This window comes from Adiantum capillus-veneris, chromosome 10 (genome assembly GCF_014529385.1).
Source record: "Adiantum capillus-veneris isolate H3 chromosome 10, ASM1452938v2, whole genome shotgun sequence".
Taxonomy (NCBI): Eukaryota; Viridiplantae; Streptophyta; class Polypodiopsida; order Polypodiales; family Pteridaceae; genus Adiantum; species Adiantum capillus-veneris.
Genome location: NC_140940.1, coordinates 2,325,168 through 2,341,768, shown reverse-complemented (window position 1 = coordinate 2,341,768; position 16,601 = coordinate 2,325,168). Strand labels below are relative to the sequence as shown.

At 41.2% G+C, this 16,601-nt stretch overlaps 1 protein-coding gene across 15 annotated transcripts in view; it reads left to right on the top strand.

The window, feature by feature from the left end:
- LOC147448373 (uncharacterized) overlaps positions 1-16,601 on the top strand; it is a 129,351-nt gene that overhangs the window by 53,952 nt on the left and 58,798 nt on the right. For 2 of the 15 annotated variants that reach the window (XR_015189340.1, XM_086521008.1), the window contains one exon: positions 15,899-16,046. The exons of 11 other annotated variants lie outside the window; for them this stretch is intronic. The gene's annotated coding sequence lies outside the window, so the exon portion shown is untranslated. Of the gene's footprint in view, positions 1-14,252; positions 15,818-15,898; positions 16,057-16,601 lie in introns of those variants that run through there. 2 more of the 15 variants (XR_015189345.1, XM_086521012.1) reach the window with 2 other exon arrangements.

The window sequence follows — 16,601 nt, the reverse complement described above, 5'->3', positions numbered from 1 at the left end:
GTTAGATGGGTATCAAGATTGGTATCAAGAGTTTTTAAAGGAATGGGGAAACATTTATTTCTGAATTGTAAAGTTAACATAAATGCCTTGCTCTAGAAGTAGAGGTAGAATTTGAAGAAACTTGAAGGGCCTTAGATGGTTAACTATGGGGCTTGCCATGTTCAATGTGACTTCTTTAAACACTTGGTCTAGTTGTGCTAGTTATTCTGCAAAACTCAATTTTGGAGGATGCTACTTTGTGATAGAGAAAGCATTGGTTATTTTATGTTGCATAGTGAAAGAATGAGAGCCTTTTTAAATTTGCATGTCCCTAGTAGTACTTATTCTACACACAGAAATGCTAAAACTTGAGTTCTACTACTAATGGTTCTACATCAAGTTTATTACCACGAATCTTTTGAGATCTAGTCGCTCTTTGCTTTCCCCTTCTGTAAGATCATACCTTACATGCTCCCCCTCCACCCCCCTCTCTCGTCCTTCACTCCACTGCATCTCCTCTCGTCTACACCTTGTCTACGGTACATCGAGCTCCTCCACACTTGCTCAAGTGCTTTCGGCACCACCCATTGTACAATGCTCCATCTTGAATCCCCCCTCCACACCTCCTCCACTGTGTTGCAATCTCCCCCTCCACATACCTTCGAGCCTGACACGCGCACAAAGAGAGAGAGAGAGAGAGAGAGAGAGAGAGAGAGAGAGAGAGAGAGAGAGAGAGAGAGAGACCACCGTCAAGCTCTTGGAGAATCTGGAATTTGGAGGAAAAGTGAAGAGCATGTCACCATTATTTGCCTTGGGTGCCCTCCCTTGCCCCCTCGGTGCCGCTGCTATGGCAAGCCGATGCACAAAAACAATTGCTTGTTCGTGGGTAGCTCTCAAGCTCTTGACTCGCAACCTCATGAGATGAAATCTCTACACGCAAAGCAAGGTCGCACATAGTCTCCATTTGTTGACCAGTCATTGCACAACCCTCCCTACACTAGCTAGGAGCACTCTCGAGCTCCTGATTCGCAACCTAATGGGATGAAATCTCTGCACGCAAAACAAGGTCACACATAGTCTCCATTTGTTGTCCAGTCATTGCGCAACTCTCCCTACACTAGCTGGGAGCACTCATCGCTCGCCTTGCCCTTGACTCCAATCTCTCGCAGGCCATTGAACATAGCACATGAGAGAGAAGGGGATACCGAGCTTCAAAAGTGTGTTTCCAAGCAAAAGAGGTCACTATGGTGCTCAACCAAGTCATCAGGAGGTCACCATACTAGGCACAAAAGGGGGCAGGTGTGTAGAACCCGGGACGTCATGCAAGGGAGGAGAAGGAGCTGACAAGGTGCGATAGAGGGCCAAGCTTGCAAGCTAAGTTGAGTCCGCTCGGAAGCTATTGAGCAAGCCATAACTAATTGGGGAGGCCAATTGGAAGTGAAGGACAATTCAAGAGGGGAGCTGAAGGGAGGCTGTAAGAGTAGTGCAAGAGATAGCAGAGAAGAAGCTACAGGTAGAATGGGCCGGGAAGGTGTAGTTTGTTGAGAGCTACATAAGAAAAGGAACCGAGGAGGTGTAGTTCGTTGGGAGCTACATAAGAAAAGAGACCCGATCAATGGGAATATTCTCTATCATTCGCATTGAGAAGCAACGTAGGCCATGTTGTGGTTCTGTTGGCAATGCGCGAGAGAGGTCGCAAAGTACACACACAAACCATGGCTACACAAACACAACAAAATTATCATATCTCTATCTCCAAGCTCGTATTGATACATCAAACCTAGGCAAAAAACCTCTGTCTTGCTCGTCCCTTGTACGCATGGAATCTCTCTCTCTCTCTCTCTCTCTCTCTCTCTCTCTCTCTCTCTCTCTCTCTCTCTCTCCATGTGCCACCTTCCCTCCTTTTTCCTTTGAAGCCACTAAGAGCACCTTCCAAGATATAGGATCACTTGGTTCCCTATTAGGTGTGCATCGCACAAGAGCTTGGATTCACCTTGGTTGGTTAGGGTAAAGGGGCCAATAATAAACCACCCCCCTTTAGGAGGACTACCGGGGCTAGTTTTTTTGTGAGACACAAATGGGTGAGAGTTGGGGTGGACAATGTAGCCAACTTGCAATCGTGGCCATCAGATCGGGTTCAAGCCTTGTTGGCACAATGGCTCTAAATGCTCCTCCATTCTGGTTTCCTATTTACACCCATTTTTTATACACATAAAAAACGTTGTGCGGGCGTTCTTCGCTTGTATAAATGCAACTTGATTCCAGATTTTTGCTGCTGGTAGAGACGATCTCGATCTTCATTTTGAGTGTCTAAGCACTCGATTCTGTTTAGCGTGCTTTCCTGAGTGTGTGTTTCCTCTTAGGTGGCCTTAAGTTGGGCCTCTATCTCCTTCGTTACACATGCCGGCCACTTTCTGCTCCTCGTGTCATCGTGTGTTTGCATTTGTAGCATCTTGAAAAGATTCGACACACACACAACTCATGTGTGCAAGAAGAACTCCATCTTCTTCTCCAAGCATTGAGAAGTAGAGGCCTACACCAACTCTTGGCTATGGAATGCAAATCCAACCAACAGCCAAGCTTCAGTGGGATGCTCATCACCTCTATCATGCTAGTTACTAAGGTAAGCTATGCTATTAGAGTGATTATGTGAGGAGAATACTTCTTTCTCGTAAGATACATCTTCCTCCTCTCAATCTATCCTCATTCCCTGCTAGCTCTTACCATTTTTGAAGGTGTATGAGGTCTTGGGACTGAGGCTAGAGACACTAGCTGTGTTTTTCAAGCATAATTTGGTGCATGAAGCTTCCATCTTTATTGCACCAACGAGTTTTGTCAAGGAACACAAGAATTGTATTGTACAAAAGCCTCCTTTGAATGGAGAAGCTATAATACAAAGCCTTTATGGAGGGGGGACCGGCTGCGTGTACATCCGGTCTTCAATTTTTGTCAATTGTTCTATTTCTCTCTCTTTTCAAGTATTGTCAATGCCAAATTAGCTAGGTGTAAATTGCTGGTTGCTTCCTCAAATTAAGTACTCTCTCTATGCTCATTAGGAACTTATTCTTAATAAAAACCTCACTATGTTATCAATTTCCGCTACACACAAGTTACTAGTGCATTAAATCTTACATTGGTATCAGCGCTATTGGTTTCTCTTTTCTTGCTCAAGAAGAGAGATCCTCAAGCTTGTTACAAATGTTTGGTCTTATTAATTACAAAAGAGTAAGTAGAATAGGAATTTTCCATCCTTGAAGCACGCCTGTTTTATGTAGTTAACGGGGATACCGTTGAGAGCTATGGTCTTAATAATGGAGTTTTACGGGGCTTGCTTATTGCTTAACTATTATTGAGCTTTTAGAAGCTTGACACCGGTGCTGTCTTGGCTCTATTGAACCCTCTCTTCTATTCCTTGCAATTAATAATATTGGAGGCACGGGTATAGATGCTTGAGTGTTTATATTTGACGGTAAATACGAGTAGCAACTAGGGCTTGAAGTGTCAAAGTACAAGTAAACATTTACACCTCAAATTTGCTATTATGGTTGACAAGGGAAAAGAGATTAAAATGAATGTTGATAGCTTTGATTTTGCTAATGAAAGAGCAACTAATGATGCCCCTATGCTTGTAAACTATCTTGTTTCTAAGCTTCAACAAGCCCTGGGCAACCGATCCCTCCAAGGTGAAGTGCTACAGCAATTGCGCACCCATAGTATTCTCCAAACTCCCCGCGAAGAAGAACGAGTACATAGGAAAGCTCCTTGTGATACTTCCAAAAGAGGACTCTCTCTGATAAGGAAAGAAGAGGAGGATCCATACAAAGGGCTCAAAAACTTACCACTCGATGAGGCATCTCCCCCTCCCAAAGGAGAACCCAAATTTCAACGGTAGAGCCCCCACCGAAAGAACGAGAAAGAAGTGAGTCTCCTCCCACCTCGATGGAGATGGCTCCACAAAGACGGCGGACAAAACGCTCTCCAATACCCCCTAAACGGAGAAGACCATCGCATACTTCTCTACACCATAATTCAAAGAAGAAAGAAAGAAAACAAGAGAAGAAAAATGTGAGAAAGAGGTCACCCTCTTCTCCATCTTCTTCATCCTCTTCCTCTTCTGAAGAAAGTGATGGTGCAAACAAGAAGAAACAAGGGAAGAAAAAAGCGAGAAAGAGGTCATCCTCTTCTCTATCCTCCTCATATACTCTTCCTGTTCTGAAGAAAGTGATGGTGCAGCTCTTAAGTCACCTAAAATAAGAGACCATAGGAAATCCTATGCCGCCTGGAAGAGGTTGTCCAAGCTCAAAAAGTTCAAAGAGAGGAAAAAACATCTCTTTCCTTACCTACAATGGCACCGTTGGTACTACGGAGAAAGTCTTGGCCTTTATCCAACAATTCGATGCGGCGTTTTCAGATGAGGGCTTCATGGAGTCCTCTAAGCTACGTCATGTAGCTATGCATTTTCAAAAGTCCGTCAAGCAATGGTAGTCTAGCCTACGAGCAAACAGTGAAGCTCCACGAACATGGAAAGCTTTAAGAGCTTCCATCATGAAGTAGTTTTTGGCTACCGATGCCAAAGACAAAGTACTCACGATACATCTTCCTCCTCTCAAACTATCCTCATTCACTTCTAGCTCTCACCATTTTTGAAGGTGTGTGAGGTCTTGGGACTGAGGCTAGGGACACTAGGTGTGTTTTTCAAGCATAATTTGGTGCATGAAGGTTCCATCTTTATTGCACCAACGAGTTTTGTCAAGGAACACAAGAATTGTATTGTACAAAAGTCTCCTTGAATGACAGAATCTATAATACAAAGCCTTTATGGAGGGGGGACCACCTCCATGTAAATCCAGTCCTCAACTGTTGTCAATTGTTATATTTCTCTCTCTTTTCAAGTATTGTCAATGCCAAATTAGCTAGGTGTAAATTGCTATGTTTCTTTCTCAAATGAAGTACTCTCTCTATGCTCATTAGCAACTTATTCTTAATGAAATACTTACTATGTTATCAATTTCCGCTAAACACAAGTTACCTGTGCATTAAATGTTACACCAAGTATTTGGGAAAAGGCACTGTATATGCATGTGCTTGAAAGAAAGCCTAAATTGGAGTAATCCTACCTATAAATTTTGAGGTTCATCTCTAAATTTATAGGTAGGATTACTCCAATTTAGAAAATCTACAAAGTCCAGAGAAATTAGCAAGGATGAATTACAGATCAAAGGGGAGGAATACATTCATCATCATCCATGCAAAGTGAGAAATTTAAATATAAAAACCTTCAAATATAGTTAATTTGTCTCTAAAATTTTATCCTGTGTAGGTTTTTAAATTTTCAATTTTTGGTGGCTTTCTCTAAGAGCCCTTGATGAAGCCCTTGATGAAAACCTCCAAATTTCATAAAAACCTTCAAATTTTAAAGGCAAACCTGAAAATTTTATGGACAAATTTACGAAAAATCATGTAAAGACCTTCAAATATACTATTTTTACGTGGGTTTGCCAAGTTTTTAAAAAAGAGCACTATGTATCCGAGTGCTAGATACTTTAAGTACTCCATCTTGCACTGGTCCCCTTGGCTCTCTAAAGTATTACGGCCGCCGCAAAGCCCTTACTGGATAGAAATGGTCAGGAAGGTGAATAATAAGGGACTCGTTCGATTAGAGAATTTCTTGGATGGCAACATGAAGTGCTGAAAACTACTGACTCTTTAGCCATCCAATTTCAACTGGATGGCTTTGAGATCGTACTAGTCTATAGGGTGATTAAAGAGCTTGATAAGGTGGTCATGCCAATTTGTGAATCCGACTTTGAATGGGACGCTTGGAGATGGCCCGGAAGTAGCCTCTTTTGGAGACCACACTCTAAAGGCATTTACCATGCATTAATGCACGAGGCTAATTGGTGTAGCCCCCTCAATAGATTATGGAAGAGGCACTGGATGGAAAAACGGTGGGAGGGAGTCATGGAGAACATCGGGAAGCCAAGATGGCCTCAGCATATGAATGTTTTTCTGTGGAAAGTGATGTGGAGTGCTTTGCCGACGGGCGTAAAGATACAAGTAAGAGGCATCGGGTTCGATCGTTGCTCGGGGTGTAGAATTGCCAGTGAAGATCTAGCCCACCTTTTCATGGAATGCCACACAATCAAGGGCATGGCTGGGAAAATATCAAGTGGATTCAAAGGACATGGTAAATTAAGTTCTTCAAGAATGATCTGTTCTTTGGTAGTAACAGGATGGGAAGTCCTACTCTTCTCGTCTGCACTCAAATAATCAGGTACTACTTCTTACACCATATTTGGCAAGCAAGGAACCGCCATGTGTGTGAGGGGGATCTAGCTGTGGCAAGCTTTTGTGAAATCATGCAAGAGAGCAGAGTGACAATCCACATGATCGGAGGCCAACAAACCTCAGAAGACTGGTTTAGAACAATACATAACATCTTGTAATAAGTAAAGCCGGTGAGTAGGAGTGGTTTCTCTGCCCAGCAGATAACTTGTAATCCTTTGACCCTCAAGGCTCGATCTGAGCTCGAGGATTGGTGTATATTTTTTTTCTTAATACTGTCCACTCACAATTTTGAGTTTTGCAAAAAGAAGAAGAAAAAAGCACTATGTATCCCCTTACAAATTTTGAGATGTACCTCTAAATTCTAATTTGAAGGTGAGAATGCCTACGAAGTTCATACGGAAAAACCTAGATGTAACCGACCAATTTTGAGATTTACCTTTAAATTCTAATTTGAAGTTGAGAACACCTACAAAGTTTCGAGAAATTTAGCGCAAAAAACTTTCAATATAGTCAATAGTTTACTCCGCCTTCTGTTGTTGTCAACTTGTAATTGTGCGCCACATGCCCTAGATTGTCTCCCTATCCTGGATTCATGAGCTTGGGCTTACTCGTGTTTTTTTTTGTCATTGTTGTCTATGGGATCAACAACTCTCTCTCTCTCTCTCTCTCTCTCTCTCTCTCTCTCTCTCTCTCTCTCTCTCTCAACCGCTCTCAACCAAAGTACTCTCACTGTCTCTATTTCTTGCCAATAAATCCCCACATACCCTATCATTTGGTCTCGCCATTGCGTAAGACTCTCTCTCTCTCTCTCTCACACACACACACACACACACACACAGACACACACACACACCCACACACGCACAGCCTTGGGTCTCTCTCTCTCTCTCTCTCTATCTCTCTCTCTCTCTCACACACACACACACACACACACACACACACACACACACACACACACACACACACCCACCCTTGGGTGCGTACACAAGCTTGCTCAGCTAGATTGGAATCTCTCACACACATCACCAATGCCCAGTCAGACTGTAGGTTGAGATTTGAGTCTCATGAGTCTCTCTCTCTCTCTCTCTCTCTCTCTCTCTCTCTCTCTCTCTCTCTCTCTCGCCCCCCCCGTTGCAGGTCAACATTGGATTAAGACCTTCAAACTTTGAGGTTGTTGAACTGTAGTTATTTCATGGAGTTTCAAACATGAACATTTGTGCAAGCTTCATATGGATGACACGTGGAAGATCTATCCTTGCTGCAAAAATTTAAGGTCCAATATATATATATATATATATATATGTATATATATATATATATATATATATATAGAGAGAGAGAGAGAGAGAGAGAGAGAGAGAGAGAGAGAGAGAGAGCGTTACTTTAAAATTATTTCGATCAAGAGAAAAAATTGGCTCTCTCTCTCTCTCTCTCACACACACACACACACACACACTCACACACACACACACACACACAAACAAGTCCATCTATTTTGGGACTATTCAAAACCAATGTTCGATTAAATTTGGGGTTTAGTATAGTGATTGAAAAATCCTAGCTAGATTTCAAGTTTGCCTTGAAGTAAACCGGGGAAAAACTGCTAGTGTACATACGACTAATTTCTTAAATTCTGAAATTTTATGGTCATTGGCTTTCCAAAAGCAAAATTGAACCACCCTTCAATTGGCTTTCAAAAGGAAAATTAAAGTCGAGAAAAGTAGAGTCTAACCTCTTCTTTACTTGAAAGATTAAAAATGGAAGATTAAAAAGGTTCACCGATTCCAAGATTACAAGCTTTAGATAAATGAGACATTTTGTAAGGTTTTTTTTAAAGTGAAGCGGTGAATGACACGTGGAGAGTCTCTCCTTGCTTGAAAATTTTAAGCTGTATTATATAGAGTATAGAAGATATATTAGCATTTGCGAATGAAGATTGGGCTCAAAAAATAGTGAATGAAATAATTTTCAAAGTACACCATTATCCGTAAATATAAGATTCATACCCAAAACTACACTATCAATTTATTTATAGTCGGTGGCACATCATGTGGGGGCTGAACTTGTTCCTTTAGATCAAAACATGGATGCATTAGGACCTGTCTGGATTTTCACTAGACTCTTATATTTTGACACCTAGTCAAATGGGTTAAAAAAAATTATTAGATTCCTTTTCTACGATGGTTGGTGGTTTTGGGTAAAAGACCATGGGTGATTTGAAAAAGAAGTGGTTTGGCCATTGAAGGTCCTCATGATTAGATAACGCATCACATTCAATGAGGGTTGGTGAACGGATCCACGGCCCACAAGTGCACACACAAAAAATAGGGCAATGGTAGCCGTAAACGTCACATTAAAACGAAACTTGGACACGTGTTAAACCCCCTAAACTCGAACAGTGCATGTTGACCTCCAATAAAAGGTCATAAAAACGGAAAGGGATACACGATGTACGCGTTGGTGGGGTGTTTAACACATGTGACCCACAACCCGAGCCATGAGGTATTGGGTTCAAAATTGATTGGCGAGGTTCTCGATCAACCCTGATTTTTGAGTCATGCGCCTTTCATTCGTGTGGTTGCATTCACCATCTCGAGATGTCGACTTGGACAATTGGGTCATCCGTCCAGCCCCCCCCCCCCCCCCCCCCCCCCCCCCTTCTATTTGACACCTCCCTTTTTGGAAGGGATCTACATTCCTTATTCCAATAAAAGTGCAAAATCCTGCAAGGTGATTGGTCAAGAGCCTAGCTTTTGTTACCTTCTTCTTTTGAAACAAAGGTGGCTCAGTAGAGTAGTTTTCAAAATTTTGAAATACCAACTTACATAAATTTAAAAAAAATACCAACAATGATTTTGAAACAAGGTGAAAACTCACTATGCCTGCATAAGGCTATTGAGATAATAAGAGGCCTCTTCGTAAGAGAGAAAAATAGAAGTGACTAGTATTTTGAAACATGTGGTACCCAATAAAAGATTATGTTTATTTGGGAAAAAGCGTAACAATGAAGTATGTAGATTACAATATATTCCAAAAGCATTAATAATAATAATTGAAAGGATACATGGAGGCATTGCAAAAAATTGACAATAATTAAACAAAGTGAAGAAGATGAGAAAGATTGTTTTTGACACAATACTCAATACCACGAGAGCATAAAAGAATTAAGTGCTAAAACGTTTATTATCATTAGCTTGCCATGTGGTACTGATCGGCAAGCTTTATGCAATGGTTCAGAGATGCACCCAAAATCCAACAGTTTTAAATGAGGCTTTGAGAAAAACAACAAAAGGTCAATGTAGTGTAATGGACATATTGGTAGGTTCGTGTTTTTATTGCACGGCATTTTTGTAGATCCCGATTGAGGCCTCGACTAACCTGTGTATGGGCGCCAATCAAACACTCCCGAAAACGATTAAGTAGAATCAATCTTGGATGGTCGCACACATGGCTCCAATCAAGTTGTAGTTACCAGCTCACCCAAGGGGATTTCGATGCCTCACAGATGTTCGCATGTATATAAAATAAGACTTCTCCCAGCCCGCCCTTTCTTCAACTGTTCTTTGCCTTGCCTGACGCCTCTGCATTCGCTCACATCATTTAATTAATAAGTTCCCAACACTTTTTTCGGCATTTAAATTTAGTAAAGATTCGTCTTAATTCAGATTTTTCTAAAATCGTCAGGACATACTTCTGTAGTCCAAAAAACGCCTTGATAAGACACCCGCAAATACATCTTCAAATGTCGGATTTCCATTGAATAGCGAGTTCCCTTCCAAAATTACCTCTTTTTTGTTGGGTGCGATTATCTAATCTAACTATTATAATGGCCTCCTCTAGGATGCCGAGAAAGGGCCACGACAGATGGACACAAGTTGACGCATATCCATGTAATGAAATGGTTCAAACTGGACGACGACGGTATGTTTTGAATATGCAAACTGCATAGGTGCATGCGGATCGACTAGGAAGCTGTCAAAGAGTACTTTAATCAAATTATGTTCCTAGTGCAGAGGTTTGGCCTGTCAGAGTCGCGAGCAAGGAGGAAATCCAAACAACTAGTTTGTTCTCCCATTAGTTGTTCGCTGATCTCAAAGGCGATCGTGATTTCAATTGCTATCTCTTTGATCGCACTGGCATCGTGGCGGTTGAAGCTCAAATTCCAGTTTTGACGGACCTTGAAAATGTCGTCTCCAAAGGGTGATTTGCAGGATCAAGGACTAAGCCCTTCTCGCTCTCCTAGCATTAAAAGCCACACACAAGAATACTTTGAAGCTTAGCTATGGGCTGTAGAAACTTGTCGACTTTGCAAAATTGTAGACTTCAAAGAAAAGAGCTCGATTACGTCGGCGTTCACCAGCTTCAAAAATGGACTCATAGGAAGCGGCTTCAAAATCTTCAGAGGAAACCAGGAACATTATTTCATTGAGGGGCTGCAATACATTGAGGACTAAGTTAAGACCTGCCACCTCCCGTCCAGCTGAGCAGTATGGTCCATAAATAGGATTATGTTTCTCTTCCGGTTCCCTATTCTTCTCTTAAAGATCCTTACTCTTCTTGTCAAGTTCCTTACTCTTCTTCTCAATGCTGGTCATCCGATTCTCAAGGCTTATCAAACTTTGTGGCAAGCTACTCTGCAACACTAGCTCCTTGAGAAGGTTGTGATTCTGGAGCAGAAGCAAGGTTTGACCTAGTGGTGGAGGAGTAGCTTCCATGGCTTCGGCAAACACTTCACCTAAACTAGATAGAAAGACTCTTGTAGAAAGATCTTCTTTATAAATCTTTCGTACAGTCTCTCGATTCGTGTCTATGATAGTTCCAAAGCTACGATAGGCCATGTTCTACTTAGCATCTCAGATGCATTTTCCTGAAACAAATGTAGCGCTCTAAAGCATCGTAAACATCGTCTCAAAAGCATAGACCAAGAAGAAGGGAAGCACACCTCTATTCTCCAATTTTTTATAATGTTTTATTAGAAAAAATTGCCCCTTGGTCGAGGAGGAGGGAAAATGAGCATTGAGATTCAAGAATGAAGCACGCGGGTGATCCAAGAGCAAGGGCGGAAGGTACCGAAGGCAAACATGGTGGGCGACACGCAAGGAAAGAGATAAAGCAACGGGAGGCTGATGTAGGACGAAGCAAGCGTAGAGTTTGTTTTTTTTTTTTCGTAATTTACGAAGCGATGGTAGTTACAGAGGGAACTGTTAACGCTTGTGGTTTGGCCGAAAACTTGCAGCCTCCGCACGCTTGGGGGTTTGAGATCAAATCGTATCCTCACCACTTTTAAAGGGTGAGGTGCTCGAAAGGTAGAGCCTTGAGATTCACAAGGGAACCTGAGAAGAAATGAATATAATCAAGAAGTTGTTAGTAGGGGATACCTGCTGCAAGTTTTCGGATTAAAAAGCCAAATTCAAACCCAAAAGATGCAACAAAATTGAAAGTTGACACTATAGGCAAGGTGCCGCATGGGGTCCATAAATCTGGTGATGGGTCAAGGCCATATTGGAGGTAAAAAATAGATTTGTTGTTTGTAGATAATGTGGAGTAGGTCCACCTGGTAGTACCGACTGACTGATATTGTATCTTGATGTAGCCCTGTGAGGCAAGAGAGGATATCTTGATGTAGTGGGAGAGGCAAGAGGGGATGCTATATAATAAGGCATGCAGGCCTGAAGGGGAGGAGGTATTCAAGCTCTGTATTCCCCATTCAAACTGTGTTATTGACATTGGTGGAGAAGGTGGGCACACAAACAATTATCTTTTTTTTTTTTGGTGTAGCTCTTTACGGTGGAGTCGATTCATGTCAAGAAAATGAGTCATCATGTCTCCACGCGATACGCCTAGCTTTCCTCACTAGGAGGATACCTCTATGCATCCTGAGTTCACTATCAGCAGCACAGAAATGCGACAAACTGAGAAATTTAAATACAAAAACGTTCAAATATAGTTAATTTGTCTCAAAAATTTTATCGTATATAGGTTTTTAAAATTTCAATTTTTGGTGGCTTTCTCTAAGAGCCTTTGATGAAAACGTCCAATTTCATAAAAACTTTCAAATTTTAAAGGCAAACCTCAAAATTTTATAGACAAATTTTATAAAAATCATGTAAAGGCCTTCAAATATACTTTCTTTACGTGGGTTTGCCAAGTTTTTAAAAAAGAGCACTATGTATCGGGGTGCTCGAAAAATGGCTACATTTAGTGTTATCCCACCTACAAATTTTAAATTCTACGTTTGAAGGTGAGAAAACCCGAAGTTTATAGAAACTTAGTGTAAAAACACTCAAATATACTAAATCTTGAGATTCAAGTTCTCATGTATAGATCTAAGTTTTTAAGAAAAAGCACTATGTATTCCCTCTACAAATGTTGAGATTTACGTGTAAATTCTAATTTGAAGGTGAGAATGCCTATGAAGTTCATACTGAAAAACCTAGATGTAGTGTAATCCCACCCACCAATTTTGAGATTTACCTTTAAATTCTAATTTGAAGTTGAGAACACCTACAAAGTTTCGAGAAATTTAGCCCAAAAACATTTAAATATAGTCAATAGTTTACTCTGCCTTTCGCCGTTGTCAACTTGTACTGTTCGCCACATGCCTTAGATTTTCTCCCTATCCTTGATTCATGAGCTTGGGCTTGCTCGCGTTTTTTTGTCATTGTTCGCCACATGGCTTAGATTGTTCTCTCTCTCTCTCTCTCTCTCTCTCTCTCTCTCTCTCTCTCTCTCTGTCTCTCTCTCTCTCTCTCTCTCTCTCTCTCTCTCTCTCTGAACCGCTCTCAACCAAAGTGCTCTCACTGTCTATTTCTTGCGAATAAATCCCCACATACCCTATCATTTCGTCTCGTCATAGAGTAAGAGTCTCTCTCTCTCTCTCTCTCTCTCTCTCTCTCTCTCTCTCTCACACACACACACACACACACACACACACACACACACACACACACACACACACACACACACACTGTGGTACTATTAATGCTTTAGTTTTTCCCTCCTATATAAAATCCTCCCCCCCCCCCCCCCCCCCCCCCCCCCCCCCCCCCCCCCCCCCCTCCCCCTCCTCTTCCGAAGCACTCATGGGATACTGATTCATAACATGCCACTTATGGCCTATGGGACTATTCCCTTTCATAGCATAGCGTTGAACTGTATAACATTCATTAGGGGTTTTACTTTAAGAATTTGTTTTGGCAATACTCTGCGTAGACTGGCTTTTTTCAAGAAACTGCTGTAGCCCTTAGATATGGTAGCAAGGCATTTTCTGGCTGATTGAAAGCACACATAATGGGACTTATTACAAGGATTGGGGAGATTTGCTGTCGATTGGTCTTTTGAGAAAAAAACTGTGCATCATCGGTTCTCTTGGCTTGGCTTAAGCCGCTGCAGGTCTTGCCGTTTACCGACCTAACTAAGGTTTGTTCAAAAAAGAAAGGGCTCTGTTTTAGCTGATACAAGCTTTTCTTTGGGCTTTGTTTTAGCCGACACTGGTCTTTTTTGGGCTCTGTTTTTGCCGACACTGCTCTTCTTCTTTTTGCAGACCTAAGAGTGAACCGGACATTACAATTTTTTGTATGATTACTAATCACTTGATGGACTTCACCACACAAATTAGAAGGTAGATTGTACCACTGATTTTGGAAGGAATATGTAAAGACTGCTAAAAAATCTAATAACCTAAGCTTGGCTAAAGTAATTAAAATCTGTAAGATGGACATGGATAACAACTGATATGGTCCATTGATACCTGTAAAACACATCCAAAGCTAACTGAATTGTTGTCTTGTTTGGATGGATGCAAGTAAGGACTCTATCTTATCTTGGAGGGTTTTCTTTTCTTTGGCAAGCAACATTACTGTGATGAAATACCCACTGAAGAATGGGGAAGTTCTTTTACTACCAACCTTACTGAAAGAGGATCTCTTTCCTACAATCATTGTACCTAAATAATTCTGATATTGAGTTATTTTTGTACATATCAGTTCATTATTCCTTGACCGAGAACCATCTCAAAAGCAAAAATCGACAAGACAGAAGTGACAGCAGATGCATAGATCGAGAAGGGAAGCACACCTCTATTGTCCAAAGAATTGCACCTTGGTCGAGGAGGAGGGAAAATGAGCATTGAGATTCAAGAATAAAGCACGCGGGTGATCCAAGAGCAAGGGCGGAAGGTACCGAAGGCAAACATGGTGGGCGACACGCAAGGAAAGAGATAAAGCAACAGGAGGCTGATGTAGGACGAAGCAAGCGTAGAATTTTACGTAGTGTAAGGTTGGTACTACTTGCAGTAGTTCTCATAGCATAGCGTTGAACTGTATAACGTTCATTAGGGGTTTTACTTTAAGAATTTGGTTTGGTAATACTCTGCGTAGAGTGGTTTTTTTCAAATAACTGTTGTAGCCCTTAGATATGGTAGCAAGGCATTTGCTGGCTGATTGAAAGCACACCTAATGGGACTTATTAGAAGGATTGGGGGGATTTGCTATCGGCTGGTCTTTTGAGAAAAAAACTGTACATCATTGGTTCTCTTGGCTTGTGGCTTAGGCCGCTGCAGGTCTTGCCGCTTACCCACCTAACTAAGGTTTGTTCAAAAAAGAAAGGGCTCTGTTTTAGCCGATACAGGCTTTTCTTTAGGCTCTGTTTTAGCAGACACTGGTCTTTTTTAGGCTCTGTTTTTGCCGACACTGGTCTTCTTCTTTTTGCAGGCCTAACAGTAAACCGGACGATACAATTTTTTGTATGATGCCTAATCACTTGGGTTTTTCTTTTAAAAAAGGGGGGTAAGTATATAGCTAATGCATTTTAGCTCTGGCCTGTAGCTAAGGCTATTGACCGCATGGGATGTGAATGGAACCTTGGGTTTTGTGAAAGCTTGTGTTTGTTTTGGTGATGAAATTCTATCTGACACCAACAAGGATACGTCCGGCTTTGGTTATCTTAACCCATCTAGCACCCATGATGGTGGAAACTTGAAAGTATCTTGCAGAAAAACAGGGCTGAGCACTGCCGAACTTTGTTGAATACTAAGGACTTAATGAGAAACTTGAAGATTTGAAGGTTTGCTCAAGGAGAGTACTCTCAGCTTTGGCGTAAAAAACTGGCCTTTGTCTCATGACATAAAGTTCCACTTGATACTCTATTGGTAAGTATATGGTTGCTACTGTTAGTGTAAGCATAGCTACCTAGCTATGGAGAAATCTTGTGAGTTTGAATGTAAGTATACGGCTGGTACCCTCAAACTTGGCATAAATACCGAGATATGGCTCGAGAAATGAGGTTCCACTTGGAAAAAATGGAGTTTTTTTTTATACTCTATTGATTAGTAAGTATATGGTTGCTACTATGGGCTGAAGCATAGCTACCAAGCTATGGCTTAACAAGTAAAGCTCACTATTCTTAATTTTTTTTTATTCTTGATGGATTTCGCCACACAAATTAGAAGGTAGATTGTACCACTGATTTTGGAAGGAATATGTAAAGACTGCTAAAAAATCTCATAACCTAAGCTTGGCTAAAGTAATTAAAATCTGTAAGATGGACATGGATAACAATTGATATGGTCCATTGATACCTGTAAAACACATCCAAGGCTATTTGAATTGTTGTCTTGTTTGGATGGATGCAGGAAAGGACTCTATCTTATCTTGGAGGGTTTTCTTTTCTTTGGCAAGCACCATTACTGTGATGAAATACCCACTGAGGAATGGGGAAGTTCTTTTACTACCAACCTTACTGAAAGAGGATCTATTTCCTACAATCATTGTACCTAAATAATTCTGATATTGAGTTATTTTTGTACATATCAGTTCATTATTCCTTGGCTAGCTGTCTTTTGAATGTAAAAATTCAATTATGTCTTATTGGTTAAGATTTAATTAGCTACACACACATCCTATACATAAGGTTTCTTCTCTTCAGGGAAACCAGGATGCTGGCCTAGGAAATTATCGTAGGATTGGAGCTCTAAATTGGACCCACAGTCTGTAAATCCTTCATTGGTAGACTGGTCTTAGGTGGCTCCTTTTAGACTCTTTTCTGGTTCCCTGCTTACGGCTACCATAGTCTCTGACTTTGCCGGTTGAAGGTTTGTAGGACCGAAAAGACTTTACAATATAGACACTTTGCTAATTTTTATTTCACCTCTATTTCAGGACTGCGCACATTATAGAATGACAGCTCGCATGAGTACTAATCACAATCCTGAGAATCATGCAAAGATTCTTGATCAGATTAAGCTCTACCTTAAAGACCATACACCAAAGGATACCTTAGCTGCTAGACCTAGACATTTCCTTGCTAGGAAAGCCAAATTATGTATCACATACTAT